This window comes from Lemur catta, chromosome 6 (assembly GCF_020740605.2).
Source record: "Lemur catta isolate mLemCat1 chromosome 6, mLemCat1.pri, whole genome shotgun sequence".
NCBI lineage: Eukaryota > Metazoa > Chordata > Mammalia > Primates > Lemuridae > Lemur > Lemur catta.
In genome coordinates, this window is record NC_059133.1 from 34,594,265 (window position 1) to 34,611,130 (window position 16,866).

A 16,866-nucleotide genomic window follows, 5' to 3' on the forward strand; every position below is an offset into this window, starting at 1 on the left:
CTCTCTGGGGATTCAACATCAAAGAGTTATACAAATTACCCTTACCACCTACCTCCAAAGCAGTACACCATACTTCAAAGTATTAATACTTCATTGTCACAGTTGCATTAGTTTTCTATTGTGGCCATAAAAAATTACCACAAATGTAGTGGCTTAGAAAACCCAAATTTATTATCTTATAATTCTGTAGAATTTATTGTAATTCCATCAAAATTCCAATGTCATTTTTCATGGAAGTAGGAAAATTCTAAAATATGTGTGGAACCACAAAAGTCTTCAAAATCCAAAGCAATCCTGAGTGTGAAGAACAAAGCTGTCTTTATATCAGTACCATGCCGTTTTGATCACTATAGCTTTGTATTAGATTCTGAAGTCCAGTAGCGTGATGTGTCCAGACCCATAGACCAATGGAACACAATAGAGAGCCCAGAAATAAATTCACATGTTTACAGTCAGTTGATTTTTGACAAAGGTTCCATGAACACACAATGGGGAAAGGGCAGTTTCTTCAGTAAGTGGTGCTGGGAAAACTGGATATCCACAAGCAAAAGAATGAAATTGGATTCTTATCTCACACTATATACAAACCAACACAAAAGGGATTAAATACTTAAATATAAGACCTGAAACTGTAAAACTATTAGAAAAAAAGGTAAAAGAAATGCTCTACAATATTGGCTGGGGCAAAGATTTCTTGGGTATGTCTCCAAAAGCACAGGCAACAAAAGCAAAAATAAACAAATAGGATTGCATCAAATTAAAAAGTTTCTGCACAGCAAAGGAAACAATAAGTGAATAAACAACCCACAAATTAGGAGAAAATATTTATAAACTATACATCTGATAAGGAGCTAATATCCAAAATGTATAAGGAACTCAAACTCAATAATAAAAAACAAATAATCCAATCAAAAGATGAGCAAAGGATCAGAAAAGACACTTCTCAGAAGAAGACTAACAGATGGCCAACAGATGTATGAAAAAATGCTCATGATCATTAATCATCAGAGAAATGCATATTAAAACCACAATGTAATATCACTTCACACTTGTTAGAATAGCTATTATCAAAAAGACAAAATATAGGAAGTTTGGGCCAGGGCATGGAGAAAAGGAAACCCCTAGGCACCATTGGTGGAAATGTAAATTAATACAACCGTTTTGGAAAATAGTATGGAGGCTCCTCAGAAAACTAAAAAGAGAATTATCGTATGATCCAGCAATCACACTTCTGAGTGTATATCCAAAGGAATTGAAATCAGTATGCTGAAGAGATATATGTACTGCCATGTTGATTGCAGCATTACTCACAATAGCCAAGATATGGAAGCAACCTAGACGTCCAACATCAGATGAATGTATAAAGGAAATGGGGTATATATACACAGTGGATATTATTCAGCCTTTAAAAGGGGAAAATCCTGTCATTTGCAGTGAACCTGGAAGACATTTCACTAAGTGTAATAAATAAGCCAGGCCTTTCTTCTGCTCACTTTGTATTTAAATTGCTCCTCTTTTTCTAATGTCTTAAGATGGAAGCTTAGGTGATTGATTTTTAATCTTTCTTCTTTTCCAAAATACACATTCAATGGTGTAAATTTTCCTCTCCTCACTGCTCTCACTACATCCCACAAATTTTGATAAGTTGTGTTTTCATTTTCATTTACTTCAAAGTATTTTTTAATTTCTCTCTTTGACCCATTTCTCTCCCACTTTCATTTTATTTTATTTTATTTAGGCAGGGTCTTGCTCTGTCACCCAGGCTAGAGTGCAGTGGCCTCATCAAAGTTCACTGCAACCTCAAACTCCTGGGCTCAAGCGATCCTCCTGCCTCAGCCTCCTGAGTAGCTGTGACCACAGGCATGTACCACCACACCTGGCTAATTTTTCTATTTTCTGTAGAGAGGGGGGTCTCGCTCAGATTCCTCTCCCACTTGTAATTACATTGGGTTCAATTGGATAATCCAGGATAATTTCTCTACTTTAACATCAGTTGATTAGCAACCTTAATTCCATTTACAACCTTAATTTCCTTTTGCCATGTAAGCCATATTCATAGGTTCTGGAGATCACAACGTGGACATATTTGAGGGTGAGGAGGCACTATGCTGCCTACCACAATGGCTCATATAAGAGTTAGCAAGGCAATTTCACCAACAAAAGTCACACTGATATGGAAAAGAGGCTTTTGTTTAAAAAATAAATCACTAATCTGTAGAATTATAAATCACAGGAGTAAGGTAAATATTGAGAACATTTGATACAGATGGTACTTCCCAAAAGGTATTTCAGTGACCCACATTTTGAATGACCAGTGCTCTCAGCTGCTGGTATATCTCTCAGAGCTACCCCCGCTTCTGGACAGATGGAGAGATCCAAGACTCCTACCAGAATTCACCTGTTCTGAGCACCATTCCCTCAGGCCATGTGACTATAAGATAATTTAATACATTAAAAACTCAGTCTCCAGATCTTTGTCACTCTGTAGCTAAGTGACCTTTAGGAAGTTATTCAGTCTAAGACCCAGTAAAATGGTCTGTGTTGGAGATCAAATAAGAAAAAATTATGTAAAACTCTTGGCAAAAATATGTGACAATTAGTGAGCACTCAATAAATTTTAATTAGTAATAGTGGCAGTGTTAATGTTGTAATAGTTAAAATGTTAATGGCTCACAATGCTCTTATATGAAATATTGTTAGGTGACTCCTGACAACATTCTTGGTTTTCCATCCCCTCAGTAGGCCTCTGGGGGTAGGGGTCGGGGGGTGGTTGGCACATCTCTAGAAGGTATAACTGCTGGAGAGGGTTGGTGCAGAGCAAGGCAGAAGGATTTTGTTACAATCTGTTTTGTATTTGGTACTCAGCATTCACTGAAATAAAAATAGCAGCAGCTTTAAGAACAAACATTGAAAACCGCCATTCTCTCTGACAGAACCGAGGCTGTAGAGTGGAAGAGTGGCAGGTATGGGGGAGGCGTCTGGGGAGGCTGCTTTTCCCAATCTGACCATATGGGCAGCTGCCTACTCTGTTCCACATGGTGTCAGGCTGACCTCCTGGGAGGAGAGACAGGTTGAATGTCTGCTTCAGAGAAGAAATATTGCTGCTTCCAGCCTATCAGAGAGAGGCTTTGCTGGCTTGTGCCTTGAGAAAGGCACAACCAAACGCCCTGAGAGTCATAATATAAATGTATTCTTTGCCTTCATGAGGAAAAATAGAATCATCTGGAAATGGGAGGAAAGAAATGTTTTACATTTGAAATGTTTCCAAACTGGTGTTCTTTATTTCATTTTAGGGAATAACTGTGGCTTTTCCATCCTCATTCGGTAATTACTTCCTTTGCAAACATCAAAAGATTTTTTTTTTCATGTGTGGAAGATGGTGCATGAATGATAACGCCCAAAATAATCCTTGCTGTTCTCACATAGCACATGCTCTTTTGATATTTTTAGCATATTGTAGTTGACAAATGAATACTAATCACTGATTTCTCTTTACTCTTTTCCCCCTTTCAGGCCCTTGAGGGAAAGCTACTTGATCAAACATCTGATAGTCACAAATTTGAAACCGTGCTTCAGAATCCCAGCACATAGTAAAAGGAAAAGACAACACTGATAATTATACCTGTCAAGAAGCTGTGAACACGTGGTACATAAATTCTTTAGCAAGGCAACTCGACACTGTCTTTCTCTGGGCTTGAACCCCCACTGCTCACATGCGTGCTCCTTACACACATAGACCTTCCATTCACTGCCGTGGGAATTCTCAGTGTGTAGAGGGAGTGGTTTTACAGTCTGCAGACTGAAACAGTATAAGAAGAATAAAGTCTGTGACTTTGGAATAAATCACCAGGGCCAGGATTAAGTGATCTTTGGTCCATAGCTTTTCCAGAGATTAGCAAACCCCTCATTAGGCTATAATTCAAACTGCATCAGTTCAAGGTTGTTGCCACTTGAAAGAAACCTACACATTGCACCTCCCCCTGACCGGTTCCACAATCCATATTGCTGAGTTGTCTGAATTGGAATTCCAGTTCATTGCAAATTCAACCTCTATTCTCCTCTTGAAAATGGCAAGTTATTATACAATATTTATACTCTCTTCAGGTTCTACAGGCAATTGGCTTTTTATTTTGTCCCCATGAACTTTATTATGCATTAATAGAGTGGGGCAATTTTAGCTCAACTTGTAGTTTGCTAGAAGCAAGAATAGGAACTCTAGTATTGTATTTTTTTAATTTAAGTATTGCTTGTATCTATTATTATTAATTATAACAAAATATAATGTATATTTATTCCACAAAATACATATTATCAGAGTGCATTGGTTACAATTTAGGTTCTTTTCTTACCAAGTGTTTTGAATCTGGTAAGAGAATACTAGCAAAGGACCTAGCTTCATGAACTGATCCTCATATGGTATCTATAAGCCCACTTTCAATATTTTGCTGTTAAGTTTTATATTTTTTGATTGACAAACCCTGGAGAAATCTAAACTACCAACACTGATGTGCTGTCATAGAAGTCTATTTGATATTTTAAAGCTTAGGGCTTTATGAAACTAAATTATAATATATGTGCATATATATTCAAATATATATGTCACACAAAGTTTAGGTCACTTTCCCAAATATAAACTGGATTTTGGGGATATTATTCCTCTTAAAATTGGCCATATGGAAACCAGTAATATCAGTATTATGAATAACTGATGCTGCTTCCTCTAGACGGAGAAGACACCTACTTTGTTACATATATTCCTTTAGGTAAATAGACAATGCATATAATCTTTTGGAAAGTATCATTCACTGAAAAATGATTTGTTAGAGCCACCTAAACAGATCATAATTTTTGACTTATGGTAAATGGAGACACCTAAGTCTGATTTTACTTTATGGATTGAACAGGAAGCAATAATTATTTGGGTACTTAATACCGTAAGCACAAAAATGTACCTGAAGAAAAGAATAATTGCCTGGTTGAAATGTTCTAAACAGATCATGAAAACTGAGGCAAATATTTGAATATCCCCTTTTCTTAAATATAGAAATCGAGTCCCCAAAATGTTCCCCAAGAATAAATTTGATATTTCAGATAGTCCCCCAAAACAGAAATTTATGAAGCTCAGTTTAAAAACTGTCTTCTTGAAAATAAAACCAAACTGATCACAACTGCCCCGCATGTTTTATGTTGCCCCGTTGGATGGTATTATTGTCAATACCAAGTTCTCCCTGCTCTTCATAGTGTATCACTCACTAGAGGACAAACAGCAAAGAGACTAGAAGGCATCCTAATTTCAACCACGTCCTGCTGTGTAACAGATTCCCATCCTTGACTACATATCATTTTTTTACCAGAGAGAACTGGGGCAGGGAGTAGGGACAGTGAGGACCCTGAATGTTATGTAAAATAGATTTACAAAAGAGACAAGCATGATGAAAGGGAATGAATGGAGACTGTGAGTATTATTCAGTTTGAAAGAGTTCACATTTTTATAAGGAAAATTTAATAAAACATATATTTTAGTTATCATTTAACAAAGAAATAATAAAGCTATTCAGACAATGCCACAAGACACTCTTAAAGGGAAATCATTGCACGCTTGTAATGAGAAACTGGTCATTTCAACACATTTCCATACATTGTATAAATTTAGAGCTTAAGGTGAGTATGTTTTCACTTAGCCATAAGTGTTCGGTTAATATTAAAGTTATCATATGGTTTCATTTCAATACAAATATTGTCATGGTGTTATAAAAGCAACTGTCAAATGAGCAGATAGTTTACATTTGTGTTTTCTAGAAGTCTTTGTATTTTATGCTGCATTTGCATAGCGTTAAATACTGATAAATGTATGCCAGGTTGTTTGTCAAAATGAAGGTGCAATCCATCACACCTGCTGCATTTAAGGACAGATTATATGTCACAGTGGTCCTACACACAAATGGCCAATTTCCTTCAGTAAAATCTAGTTGGTTGAAATTTAAGCCTTTCTCCAAAGTGTTAATCAAAAATAGCCATCCCTAAGGCTTAGCGAGGAAGCTTGTGGTTCTCTTAAGTTTCACTGAAGCCAGAAGGAAAGGGAAAAATTTAGCACAACCTGTACTAATGCTTTTTATTTTTGATCATCATATTAGAGCCACTGACATGTCCCAAGTCATATTGAAATAAATACATATCAGGTTGCTTCTACATGAAGCTCAATCTTCAATTTAATAAGCCAATTAGGCATTAAAAGAGGAAAAAAGTGTGATCTTTGCCAGCAATCCTGGTGACTTTTAGTTCTTTCCCTTGGTCAGGTAAGTGGCCAGTGGGACAGATTTTCTAAGCTTTTTCCTGCTATGATTTTGAAGACAAATACACAAAGCATAGTTCAGGAAAAGATTTCCAAACCTTTTCACTGGAGCATTTACATTTTGATTCTGTTGCCATTTGAAATAGAACATCTGCAGGGAGATAATGAGTTTAAATTACAATTGACTTTGGAAAGAATAACAGACTTTTGTGCTTCCTCAATCGTATAATCAATAGGGAATTCTCTAGTTATGTGAACAACTACAATCTTTTAAGACAATGCTACGATCTAAATGCAAAATCCAGCATGCAGGGGCTTTTTAAGGATTTGAAGCTGTCTCCAGAAGAACTTGGCTAGAGATGGATTACACCAATTTACAAATGTAGTCTTCAACTGTGACATCAAACTGATCTTATCTCATTTCCTTTTACTCAGCTGTGCCTGTAGGACTCCAAGATGTGGAGTATTTTGTCCACATTATTTTATACATCTATAGATATTTGTGAATGTGTGAATAATGTCTGAATTTCTCATCTTTTAGTTAGTTTTTGTTTACCATACAGACACAGCCTGTTAGTAAGATCAGCTTTAGACAACATCCTGAAATAGAAATCAATACCCTGAAGATTCAGGGAGGCCAACACAGAACAAGACCTTCCAAAACACGGGGTGATCTTAACCATCTGATCCCTGTCTAGACTGCAAACTCCACGAGAGAAAGGGTTGTGACTGCCTTGATGACTGCCTGGCACAGTGTAGGTACTCAATTAACATTTGTTGAGTGAATAAATCATTGACTCAGTGAAGAGACAAATAAATGGATTTTGCCTTCTGAAAATTTCACAGATTTTACCAGCTTATATCATACTAATTGACGCTATAATTTCTAAAATTCATAGTTAAAACCAAAATTGACTTCATAAGAACTTTTTAGATGTGTGAATTTGGAATCTAATGACTTTAAAGGCATCAAAGATTTGAGGACATTTGAACAGTGGATAAGCAACAATGTTTGGGGATTCGGAGTTTTTACAATGAATGTTTGAAACCCAACCTTTCTAGTTCTTTGTGAAAGCTCCTGGAATTATTTGGCAGGAATGATTCAAACATAGAACTCCATTTTTAAATTTTATAAAAGATTATGTTTTAGTTTTTAGAAAAGAAGAAAAGTCCCATCATCAAGCATATTATTAATATCCTCTCCAGTATTAACAACTTTTTTCTAAGGAGCTCATAGTAATTAAAGCCACCATCCCTAAATCTCCTACTTTTAAAAGATCATTTCTTTTTTCACTTTTGAAAAAGAATGTACTGACCTAAAATTTAATCACATACCTATTCAGAATTTTCCATGTGTTTATTCATTTAAGAAATATTTATTGTATACCTAGTGCATGCTAGGTTCTAGAAATGCAACAGCAAACGAGACAGACATAGTCCCTTCCTGGAGCTTACTGTGAGGAACTCCTGAATGCTTACTCCAACAATAACAAGAGTTTATGATCCATTGGGTCCCCTCCGCACCTGACAGAAGAAACAAAATCGCCTTATGGAAATCAGGAAATACTCCCTGCACAGATTTATGTGAGCTTGATTTTCTAAACACACCACTCACAAGCACTGCTTAGTTTATTTATAAACCACAGCTGTACCCCAGTGAGGTAGGTAAGTAATCATTTATGCATAACCAACACTTATTCAGCTCTTACTATTTTCTAGCTACTGTGCTCAGTGCTTTCATGGACTATCTCATTAAATCCTTTCAACAACTCTAATCATTAGGTTCCATTTTATAGACAAGAAAACTGAAGCACAGATCTATTATGTGACTTGTCCAAAGTCACACAGCTGGCAGGTGGAACTGGGATTTGAACCCATGCAGTCTGACACAAGAGCTCATGTGTCTAATCATCATCTGTGGTTGGGGGGGGACACCATTACATTAAAATGAATGAGTCATTAAATGAGTCACTGTATATAAAAGTACTTTGAAATTGTAAAGTAGTATACAAAAAAGATGTCAGTAAAGTATTACTCATGCTCAACAAATCACATCAGTGGCAAAAACAGGGTGAGAACTCAATCTTATGTTACAGCAGACTCTCATGCAGAATAAGCCAGAGACATGGATAAAAAGTACAGACCAGAAAATGTCTGACGTGTGATAAATATTTCGGTGACTTTTCAGAATTACTTCTTGTTAGCCACTGTGTCTATTTGGTGCTACAAAACCTGAAAGAAACAAAAATCCCTGCTGTAAGGGCTTATAATAAATACACAGTGCAGAGATGAACCAAGGATGTTTCACATTTATGAAGAAGGATTGGGAAATAGTACCATTTTCTCACCATTTGCATGTGCATCATGTCTTTCCAATTGTTTTCATTATTTTTCTGAAAGAGCTGCAAAATTGTGCAGTGGTTCAACCTGACCAAAGTGGTATTACGCTGCTGGGAAGTAAAAGTATTAGACACCAGACTGGAAGTATTGTTTTCATTATCAAATGACTTTAAGTTCTTTTAAAGCATGGATATGAAGGGATTTTTAGATGCTGAAGACGCCTGAATGTTTGGATTCTAAATTGTTTGTATTTCTCCATTCCCGACAACACAAACTGTTTTCTCCTTTCTGTTCTCAAACTCAATACAGAACACTCTGTGACCAAACGTGAGGATTTTTTTCCCAAGCAATTCTCCAAGCAGACACCAACTGAAGCTGTCTACCTAGAGATAGTGTCAGATCCCACAGGTTGAGGGCTCCGTCTCACAATATGTGACCCAACTGCAAGTAGTAGGTTGTCACCATTCTTCTGACCAACTGCCTACAAACTGGGGTTCCCACTGCCCCCTCCTTGGATTCAGTTAATGTGCTGGGACAGCTCACAAAACTCAGGAAAACTCCTACTTAGTTCACTGGTTTATTATTCATATAAAGGATAATATAAAGGAGACAAATGAACAGCCAGATGAAGAGATGGATAGGACAAGTATGAAGGGTGGAGATTTCATCCCCTCTCTGGGTGAGCCACCTTCCCAGCACTTCCACAGTTCAGCAACCCAGAAGCTCATCAAATCTCTTTGTCCAAGAGTTTTTATAGAGCTTGATCTCCAGCCTTTCCCCACCCCCACCCCCACACTTTCCTGGAGGTTGGTGGTGGGGCTAAAAATTGCAACCCTGTAATCCTCTAATCACTTTGCCTTTCAGCTGGTGAAAGCTATCTAGGGGCCCCACCCTAATCACCCCATTTGTATAAACTCAGGTGTTATCAAAGAGGCTCATTATGATTAACAACAGACACACAGCTATCACTCGGGAAATTCCAAGGGTTTTTGGAGCACTGTGACCAGAACCAGGGACAAGGACCAAAACATATTTCATATTATACCACAGGTTGTAAAATCTATATGAAAGGCAAAAAATGATATTGGTCTAATTTTATGACCACAGTTAGGTAGGTTAAGTGTTCACACTCACACAGGGTAACAAGAACTGACACCTTCTGGGGGAACAGTAAACTCACAGTTTCCGTTTCATACACTCATAGAGGGATTATACCCATTATGAAAAGTTTTTCTCTCTCTGCCCCTCCCTCCCCCAGTTAAATGGTCATGTGATACTTTATGGTTTGAGATGTGAGAAATGACTACCTAAAGATTGAATTGAGTCAAATTAGGAGTCTTTATTAGTTGGCTAGTGACTACTCCCTGTGCCGCCGCCTAGAGAGTAGTATTGACTTGCTGAAGTAGAAAGTTTTTATCGTGAGTGAAAAATTATTGGGGTAGAGTAAGTATGATTACAGGGGCAAAAAGTAGTATTATATTATTTTTATGTCCTGGTGTGATAGAATTTGGGCAGTTTAGGGCTTGGCCATGTAGAATATGGGTGTTATATTTTTATATTTGGGGCACTGTCTTTAGTAAGTAGTTTTATAGAAGTGAGATAGTAGATTAATGATTTTTTGGTATGAAATTTACATTATGACATTATAGAAATAGTTTTGATAATGTTAAAATTGTAGTCTTTAATATTATATGGCCAAAAGTTATAACAGTTAGTAGTCTTGAAGTTTTTGGCCCTTAATATTACTTATTGGTTTTTAGTGGGAATTAGATTATTGATTTTTTAAGTTTTAAGTTTTAGAAAGATAGAGTTGAACTATTATGTATTTTATTAAGATTCTGAAATATTTTTTAAATTTATAATTTAGAATATTTTTTTAAATAGTTTTTTTTTGGCTTTAATGGGCACACTTTTGTAATTTAAAAATAATTGTTTTATATATGTATTTTATATTTTTTTGGTGTCCACAGTATTGTCAAATATATTAATATATATTGTTAAAAATGATTTTATAAATAATTTATTTTAGTGTTTTTTGGCTATTTGTATTATTCTGTCTTCTACACAAATGTTTTAAGTAAATAAGGTGTTTAGTTTATGTTTAAAGATTTATTTTTTAAGTATGGAGTGGAATTTTGTGTTATGACAGTGTCATTTATTGTCTTTGTAAGTACCTAAGTGTAGTTTATAGGCTGATGGGGGGGGTATCTTTGGTAAGTTTAAAGTAAGTAATTAGGAGGAATTAGAGGAGTCTTTGGAAAATTTTGTCTTTAGCGGGTCTTTGGTTGGCTGGATAATTTATTTTTTGGGGAGTTGATTTGAAGATGTCTTTTTAATTTGGGTGTGATGGATCTAGTGGCGTTTTTTGGCAATTTTTATGGCTGTTGGCATGGTGAGGGTTATTGGCAGGGGTCTAGTCTATCTTGTCTTTAAGGTAGTGGGGTGGAGCTCTTATTTAGACGAGATCTCTGGGCTGTATTTGAAATGAAGTCTTTTTCGGGGGGGAAGATTAATTGGTCTAGGATGAGTGGCCTTTATAAGGTCTCTGGTCTGTTGGACACTAGACTGTAAGGCCTGTAATGACTTAAGAAGGGAGTGGTTATTTAATTTTGTTATTTTGTCCTCTCCCAGTTTGGAGATAAGTGGGGGCAGTTGGCCAAATATGATTTTATGTGGGGTTAAGTTTTTAATATAAGGAGTGTATCTAGTCTTTAGTAAAGGGGAGGAGGCTTATTTAGTCTGTATCAGTCTCTATTTTTAATTTGTTTAATGTGTTTTAAAATCTTATTTATTTTTTTTATCTGTCCTGAACTTTGAGGTTTATAAGTATAGTGTAATTTTTAATGTCTTAGTTAATAACTGAGTCGTTTGGGCGATGAACGTTGGGCCATTGTCGGACCCCAGTGTAAGTAGGAGGCCAAATTGGGGAACAATTTTAGTAACTAGTTTTTTTATAGTTATTTGTGTTGTTTTTGACTTTGTAGGAAAAGTTTCTGTCTATCTAGAGAAAGTATTAGTGAATATAAGTAATTACCGGTATCTGTATTTGTCTGGATTTATTTGAGCACAGACGTGGCAATTTGTTGAAGTTTGCCGGGCTTGGTGGTGTAGCCGAGGAATATTTGACCTCTCGAATCAGTTTTAGTCTTTAGGGCTTTCTTTATTTTAACTTTTCTTTTTTTTTTTCTGTGTACCAAACTCTTGGAGAGTTTGGTAAGAGTTGTTTTGGCAGAGTAAGGAGAGTTAGGAGAGGCCCCACTGGTTTTTTTGTATGACTTCTTTTGTTGTCGTGTTGGTGAAAGTATTGTCTCTCATCACTGGGGAGTCAGTTCTCGTTTTTGGTAAAATGTTGCCTTGTATATGTGTTGTTGCAAAGCTCTCCCCGTCTTAGGGCCTGGGTCAGGGCTAAGAGTCTAGCCTTTTGGGCTGAGGTTCTATGTCTAAGAGCCTGTGTCTAGATAATCCGGTCAGCAGTCATAATAGCCGCCCCTGTATATCTGACTCCCTCTGAGATGTGGCAGGATTGAGGGAGGCTGTTTTTAGGAAGTGAATCTGGGGGTGTCCAGCAACAGCACCTGATACTGGGTTATGCGGGAGTTTGAAAGTCACCTCTCGGGGGGACCTTTTAGTGAGGCTTTTACAGAGCGGAGCATGGGGCTATAGTATGTAAGTTTTGTCTCAAGGTTAGTTTAGAGGCTTTTTTTGACTAGGATGGCAGTTGTGGCCATGGCTCGCAGGCAGTTTGGCCAACCTGACATCATAGGGTCCAGTCTTTTAGACAAGTAAGTCACTAGTCTTTGTTAGGGTCCCGGCATCTGGGTTAATATTCCATTTACTATGTCCTGGTTTTCAGTAACATATAATTGGAAAGAAAGGCTTAGATTAGGCAAAGCCAATGTAGAAGTGTTTGTGAGGGCTTGAGAGTCTCAAAAGCCTGGGTTTTAGTTTTAGTCTAAACTAGAGTTTTGGGGGTTTTTTTGTTTTTTTGTTTTTTTGTTTTTTTGTTTTTTTTTAAGAAAGGGGGCCCTTTAGCTTGTTGGAGAACAGAGTATGTTGTTTTTGTGTCTATTTAAAACTCTAAAGTTTGTCCTCGACATTTAAAGTTATTTTGGGCTCCTGGGGGCTTATTGGGATGAAGTCTCAGCCCCGTCAGTCTGTGTCTTCTATATAAGGACCAGCGTGGGCTTGGTTTCTTCATGTTTTTTGTGGGGACATTCATCGTTTTAGTGACCATGTTTTTTGTATACTGGTCACGGCCTAAGTCGGCCTTTTTCCTTTTTGTATCTTGATCTAGTTCCTTAGGCCTTTTGTCCTCTTAGTTTTACATTTTTTTGCTCCACCATAGTAGAGGTGAGAATTTTGGCCATTTTTTTAGACTGTGCAATCCTAGGGTCCTCTCTGTTGTTGTAGATCTTTTGGGCAATTTTTATTAACTCAGTATTTTATTCTCAAATCTCTCTAATCTCTGCAGCTTTTTTTTAATATTTGGGGCCGACTGGGTAGCAAATGTAATGTTAATGGCATGTCTATTTTTTGGTGTCTCTGGGTCTATGGGAGTATATAGGTGGTAAGTTTTAAAGAGGCATTTTAAGAATGCCGCCGGGGGCTCATTAGGTCCCTGTCTGGTTTTGTTTACCTTAGACAAATTAGTTGGCCTTTTAGTCGCAGCCCGTATGTTTTCTAGTAGAGTCTGACAATATCATTTGAGAGCCTCCTTACCTCGTTTTTTATTTGGGTCTCAGTCCGGGCGCATGGCGGGGAAGACAAATTTTATTTGGACTGGGTCAGTTGTGGGTTGCCCATCTGGGCGGGAATGGCTTTGACAGCCTCCTTTCTCATCTGTCCGTGCTCTTCAGAAGTGAAGAGGGTTTGGAGGAGCTGCTGGCAGTCCTCCTAAGTTGGCTGGTGAGTATAAAAGACAATCTCCAGGAGAGAAATTAGTCCCTGAGGCTTCTCAGAAAAAGAGGAGTTTTGGTTTTTTTAGTTATGTAAGTCACTAGTTGAGAAGGGGACATAAACCATGACTGGAGGGCGGTCAGGTCCTGGGAACTTGGACACTGCCCTCCGGGGGCCATCCAACACCAAATGGGGGCCACTCTCGTTAGAAAATTTCTGTAAGTCAAAGGTGTTAACTGAAAAGCCGTAGGCCCGGCCCAATACCGAAAGTCCTGAAAATTTTTTAAGTATTTAAGAGGAGAGCAAGTAACACAGGACTGAGATTGGTCCATGAGGAAAAGCCTAAATATCACAAAATTTAGGCAACAGTCAGAATGGGGAGCAACACCGCAGCTAGGAAAGGAAACCTACTGTAGTCTCGTATATAATCACTAATAACAGCCTTTTCCCAGGCCCCCAATCCTCTGGGGCCACTGAGTAAAGTCTGATACCCAGTAACAGAGTCAACACGAATAGGCCAATGGCAATGTAAGACGTTGACTCAGTCATTTAGTTTAGGGGGACCTGAGTAGTTTGTCTTCAAGACAATTTTTTATACACAGTCTACATTTATTAAACATTTATGTCGGCGATGAAATATAGAGACACAGACTTGTTTTATAGGGTAGGGTTTTTTAAGTTTTGTGGCCTTTTAGCCATGGAGCTGTGACACTCTCACTCACTCACATCATACGTGGACATAAAGGACAGAGGACAGGACAAGAGAATTGGCCAATGATGACAGCGCACATAAATCAGACTCCCTACTGTCGTTGTTGCCTCGGACGGACCCAAGATGGTGGTGGTGGCAAAGGCCGTCTACCCCTCTCTTGATTTCGATAATAAGGGCCTCGGTCCTGCCGACATCAAGGGCAGTCAGGGAGCTGCCAATTTGGGTTGACCGGTGCAGTTGGATTAATTTGGCCCCTTGTTGATTTTGTAGTAGACTTTTTAAATCTCATTTAAAAAGAAAAGCAGAAAACCAGAAATTTCGGTCGCCTGAAAAGATCTGAAGGCCACGCATAGAGAAAGGCAGGGACAGAGAGGGAGAGAGAGACGGGCGGAGAGAGCAAGTAGCCAGCAGCTGGGTGGAGGCAGGGGGCGGGGGGAGGCCGGGTTCTACGCCCCGGCGGCCTCAGGAAAAAGACAGGAAACTGACAATCACGGGGCCCAATGATAAGCGCGCCCCGGTCTTTAAAGTTCGAAACTATAACCTAGGACCCAGATGACAGGTGAAACTGAAATGGAACCGAAGGCCAGAGAAATGAAAGTAGAACAAGAGTAATTTAAAAGAAAATATTTAGGAATCTGACCAGGACTCGCAAGTCCTAGGTGGCGTCTCACGTCCCAGGACTCGCCCGAGGAAAAGGGGAAAGAGAGTCAGATCCTGACAGTGAGTTTTAGGTGACGTCTCAGCTCTGGGAACCCGCCTGAGGAGTGACGCTGCGTCCAGCCAGTCTCCCGAGGCGCCAGACAACTCCGGAGCCAGAAACAGACCAGAAAAGAACTCACCGGTGAACAGAACCGGAAGACTCGTCTAGAAGAATTTGCGGTGTTGAAGGTGTCAGGGCGGTGTATTTGTCAAGCCTCTGCCCGGGGCGGAGGAACGTCTCTCAGAGGCCTTCCCCGAGGCAGGACGCTCGGCTCTGTGCCCGGTCTCCAGGCACCGGTGGTCGCCAGGTGCCCTATATTAGGGCAGGATCTCGCTGGGGCCTCCAAGTGTTATGGTCTGAGACGTGAGAAATGGCTACTTAATTCGATCTTTAAGTAGCCATATCTCACGTCTCAGACCATAACAATGCAACTTAAATTTTGGTTCATATTGGGGAAAGCAAGAGTCTTCTGAAGAAAACCTTTTCATTACCTCAATATTCTTTTCTACTACCTACTAATTAGCCCCTTCCAAATAATTAACACTTTGTAAAGTTTACCTTCGCAGATAATACACCAATGAAGAAGCTCAAATTCCTTATATCCACAATCAGATTTGTTAATTTCCCTCAATCTTCTTTTTGACACTTTTAGTGCTGCTAATGATAATACCACTCTCTGCACAAAATGTTGCCATCTTTCTCACTCGCTGCTCACATCAATTCTTAGATTTAACTTTCGAGTTTACCTTGACAAAGTCTTCTGAAACTATCTTCTATCCATTTCCACTATTCCCACCTGTGTATAAGACCTTAGTACTTTTTCCCGGGACTTTTGTGGGCTTTTAACAGTTCTCCCAATCATAAAGTCTCTCCAATTTTCCCTATATATTGCTGCTATGTAATGCCCCTTGAAGTTATTCCATTGCTTAAAATTCTCTTAAGGAGTCCCCCATCACAAAAAAAAAATTTAAAAATTAAGTACATTCTTCTTCATGGCTGAGTAGTATTCCATGATATACATATACCACATTTTGTTAATCCACTCATGAATTGATGGGCTGGAGACCATTATCCTAAGTGAAGCATCTAAGGAATGGAAAAAGAAACACCACAGGTACTTGGTATTAAATTGGAGCTAACCAATGAGCATACTTACGCATAAGGGAAGTAAAACTCAATGGAAATCGAGCAAGGGGTATGGGGGAGGAGGGAATGGGCAATAATCTACTTAAAGGGTAAACTGAACACTATCTGGGTCATGGGCACACTAATAACCATGACTCAAATATTACAAAAGTGATCCATTAACCAAAAATATTTGTACCCTATAATACTTTGAAATAAAAAGATAAAAAATAAGTAAAAAATGAAATACAAATTCTCATATTCCTAATCAAGACTCTCTGAACCAGAACATTAATATGATAATATTATATTAATATGGACATTACAATGTCCTTCCATCTATAAGTGCAAAAGATTATAGAATACAAAATAGGCTGATATTGAAATCTGATACATGCACTGTGAAATAGAAGTCATGGGGTTTCATGACACTGAAAAATATCTGAAGTTTTTCTTCTAGTTCAAATTAAATACAAAAATAAATTAGCAGTGCTCTATGTTGAAGATACCTACCAAGACTACATCAGATACAACCCACCAGTTCCAAAGTCCTTGTTTGGAATGTGGGGGGGAGGGTGTGTGTGTGAGACGGTGGTGGATGGGCAAGGTACAGGCATAGGCTAACTTGCTAACTAACGTTAGGAAGAGGTATGGTTTCAGACGGTATTTCCTCTCATATAGCACTGCTTTTATAGCCTTCGTGCTTTATCTGGCACTCCAAGTTGACAGCTACATACCTATTCCTGGAAACTATCCCAAACTTTCCTTCCTCTGACCTTTTTATTATTCCTGAAATGCCTT

At 38.3% G+C, this 16,866-nt stretch overlaps 1 protein-coding gene across 1 annotated transcript in view; it reads left to right on the top strand.

Annotated features, from left to right (window-relative positions):
- LIN7A (lin-7 homolog A, crumbs cell polarity complex component) overlaps positions 1-8,768 on the top strand; it is a 118,976-nt gene extending 110,208 nt beyond the window's left edge. The window contains exon 6 of the mRNA XM_045553303.1: positions 3,514-8,768. The gene's annotated coding sequence lies outside the window, so the exon portion shown is untranslated. The remainder of the gene's footprint in view (positions 1-3,513) is intronic.
- Positions 8,769-16,866: the final 8,098 nt, after the last annotated feature.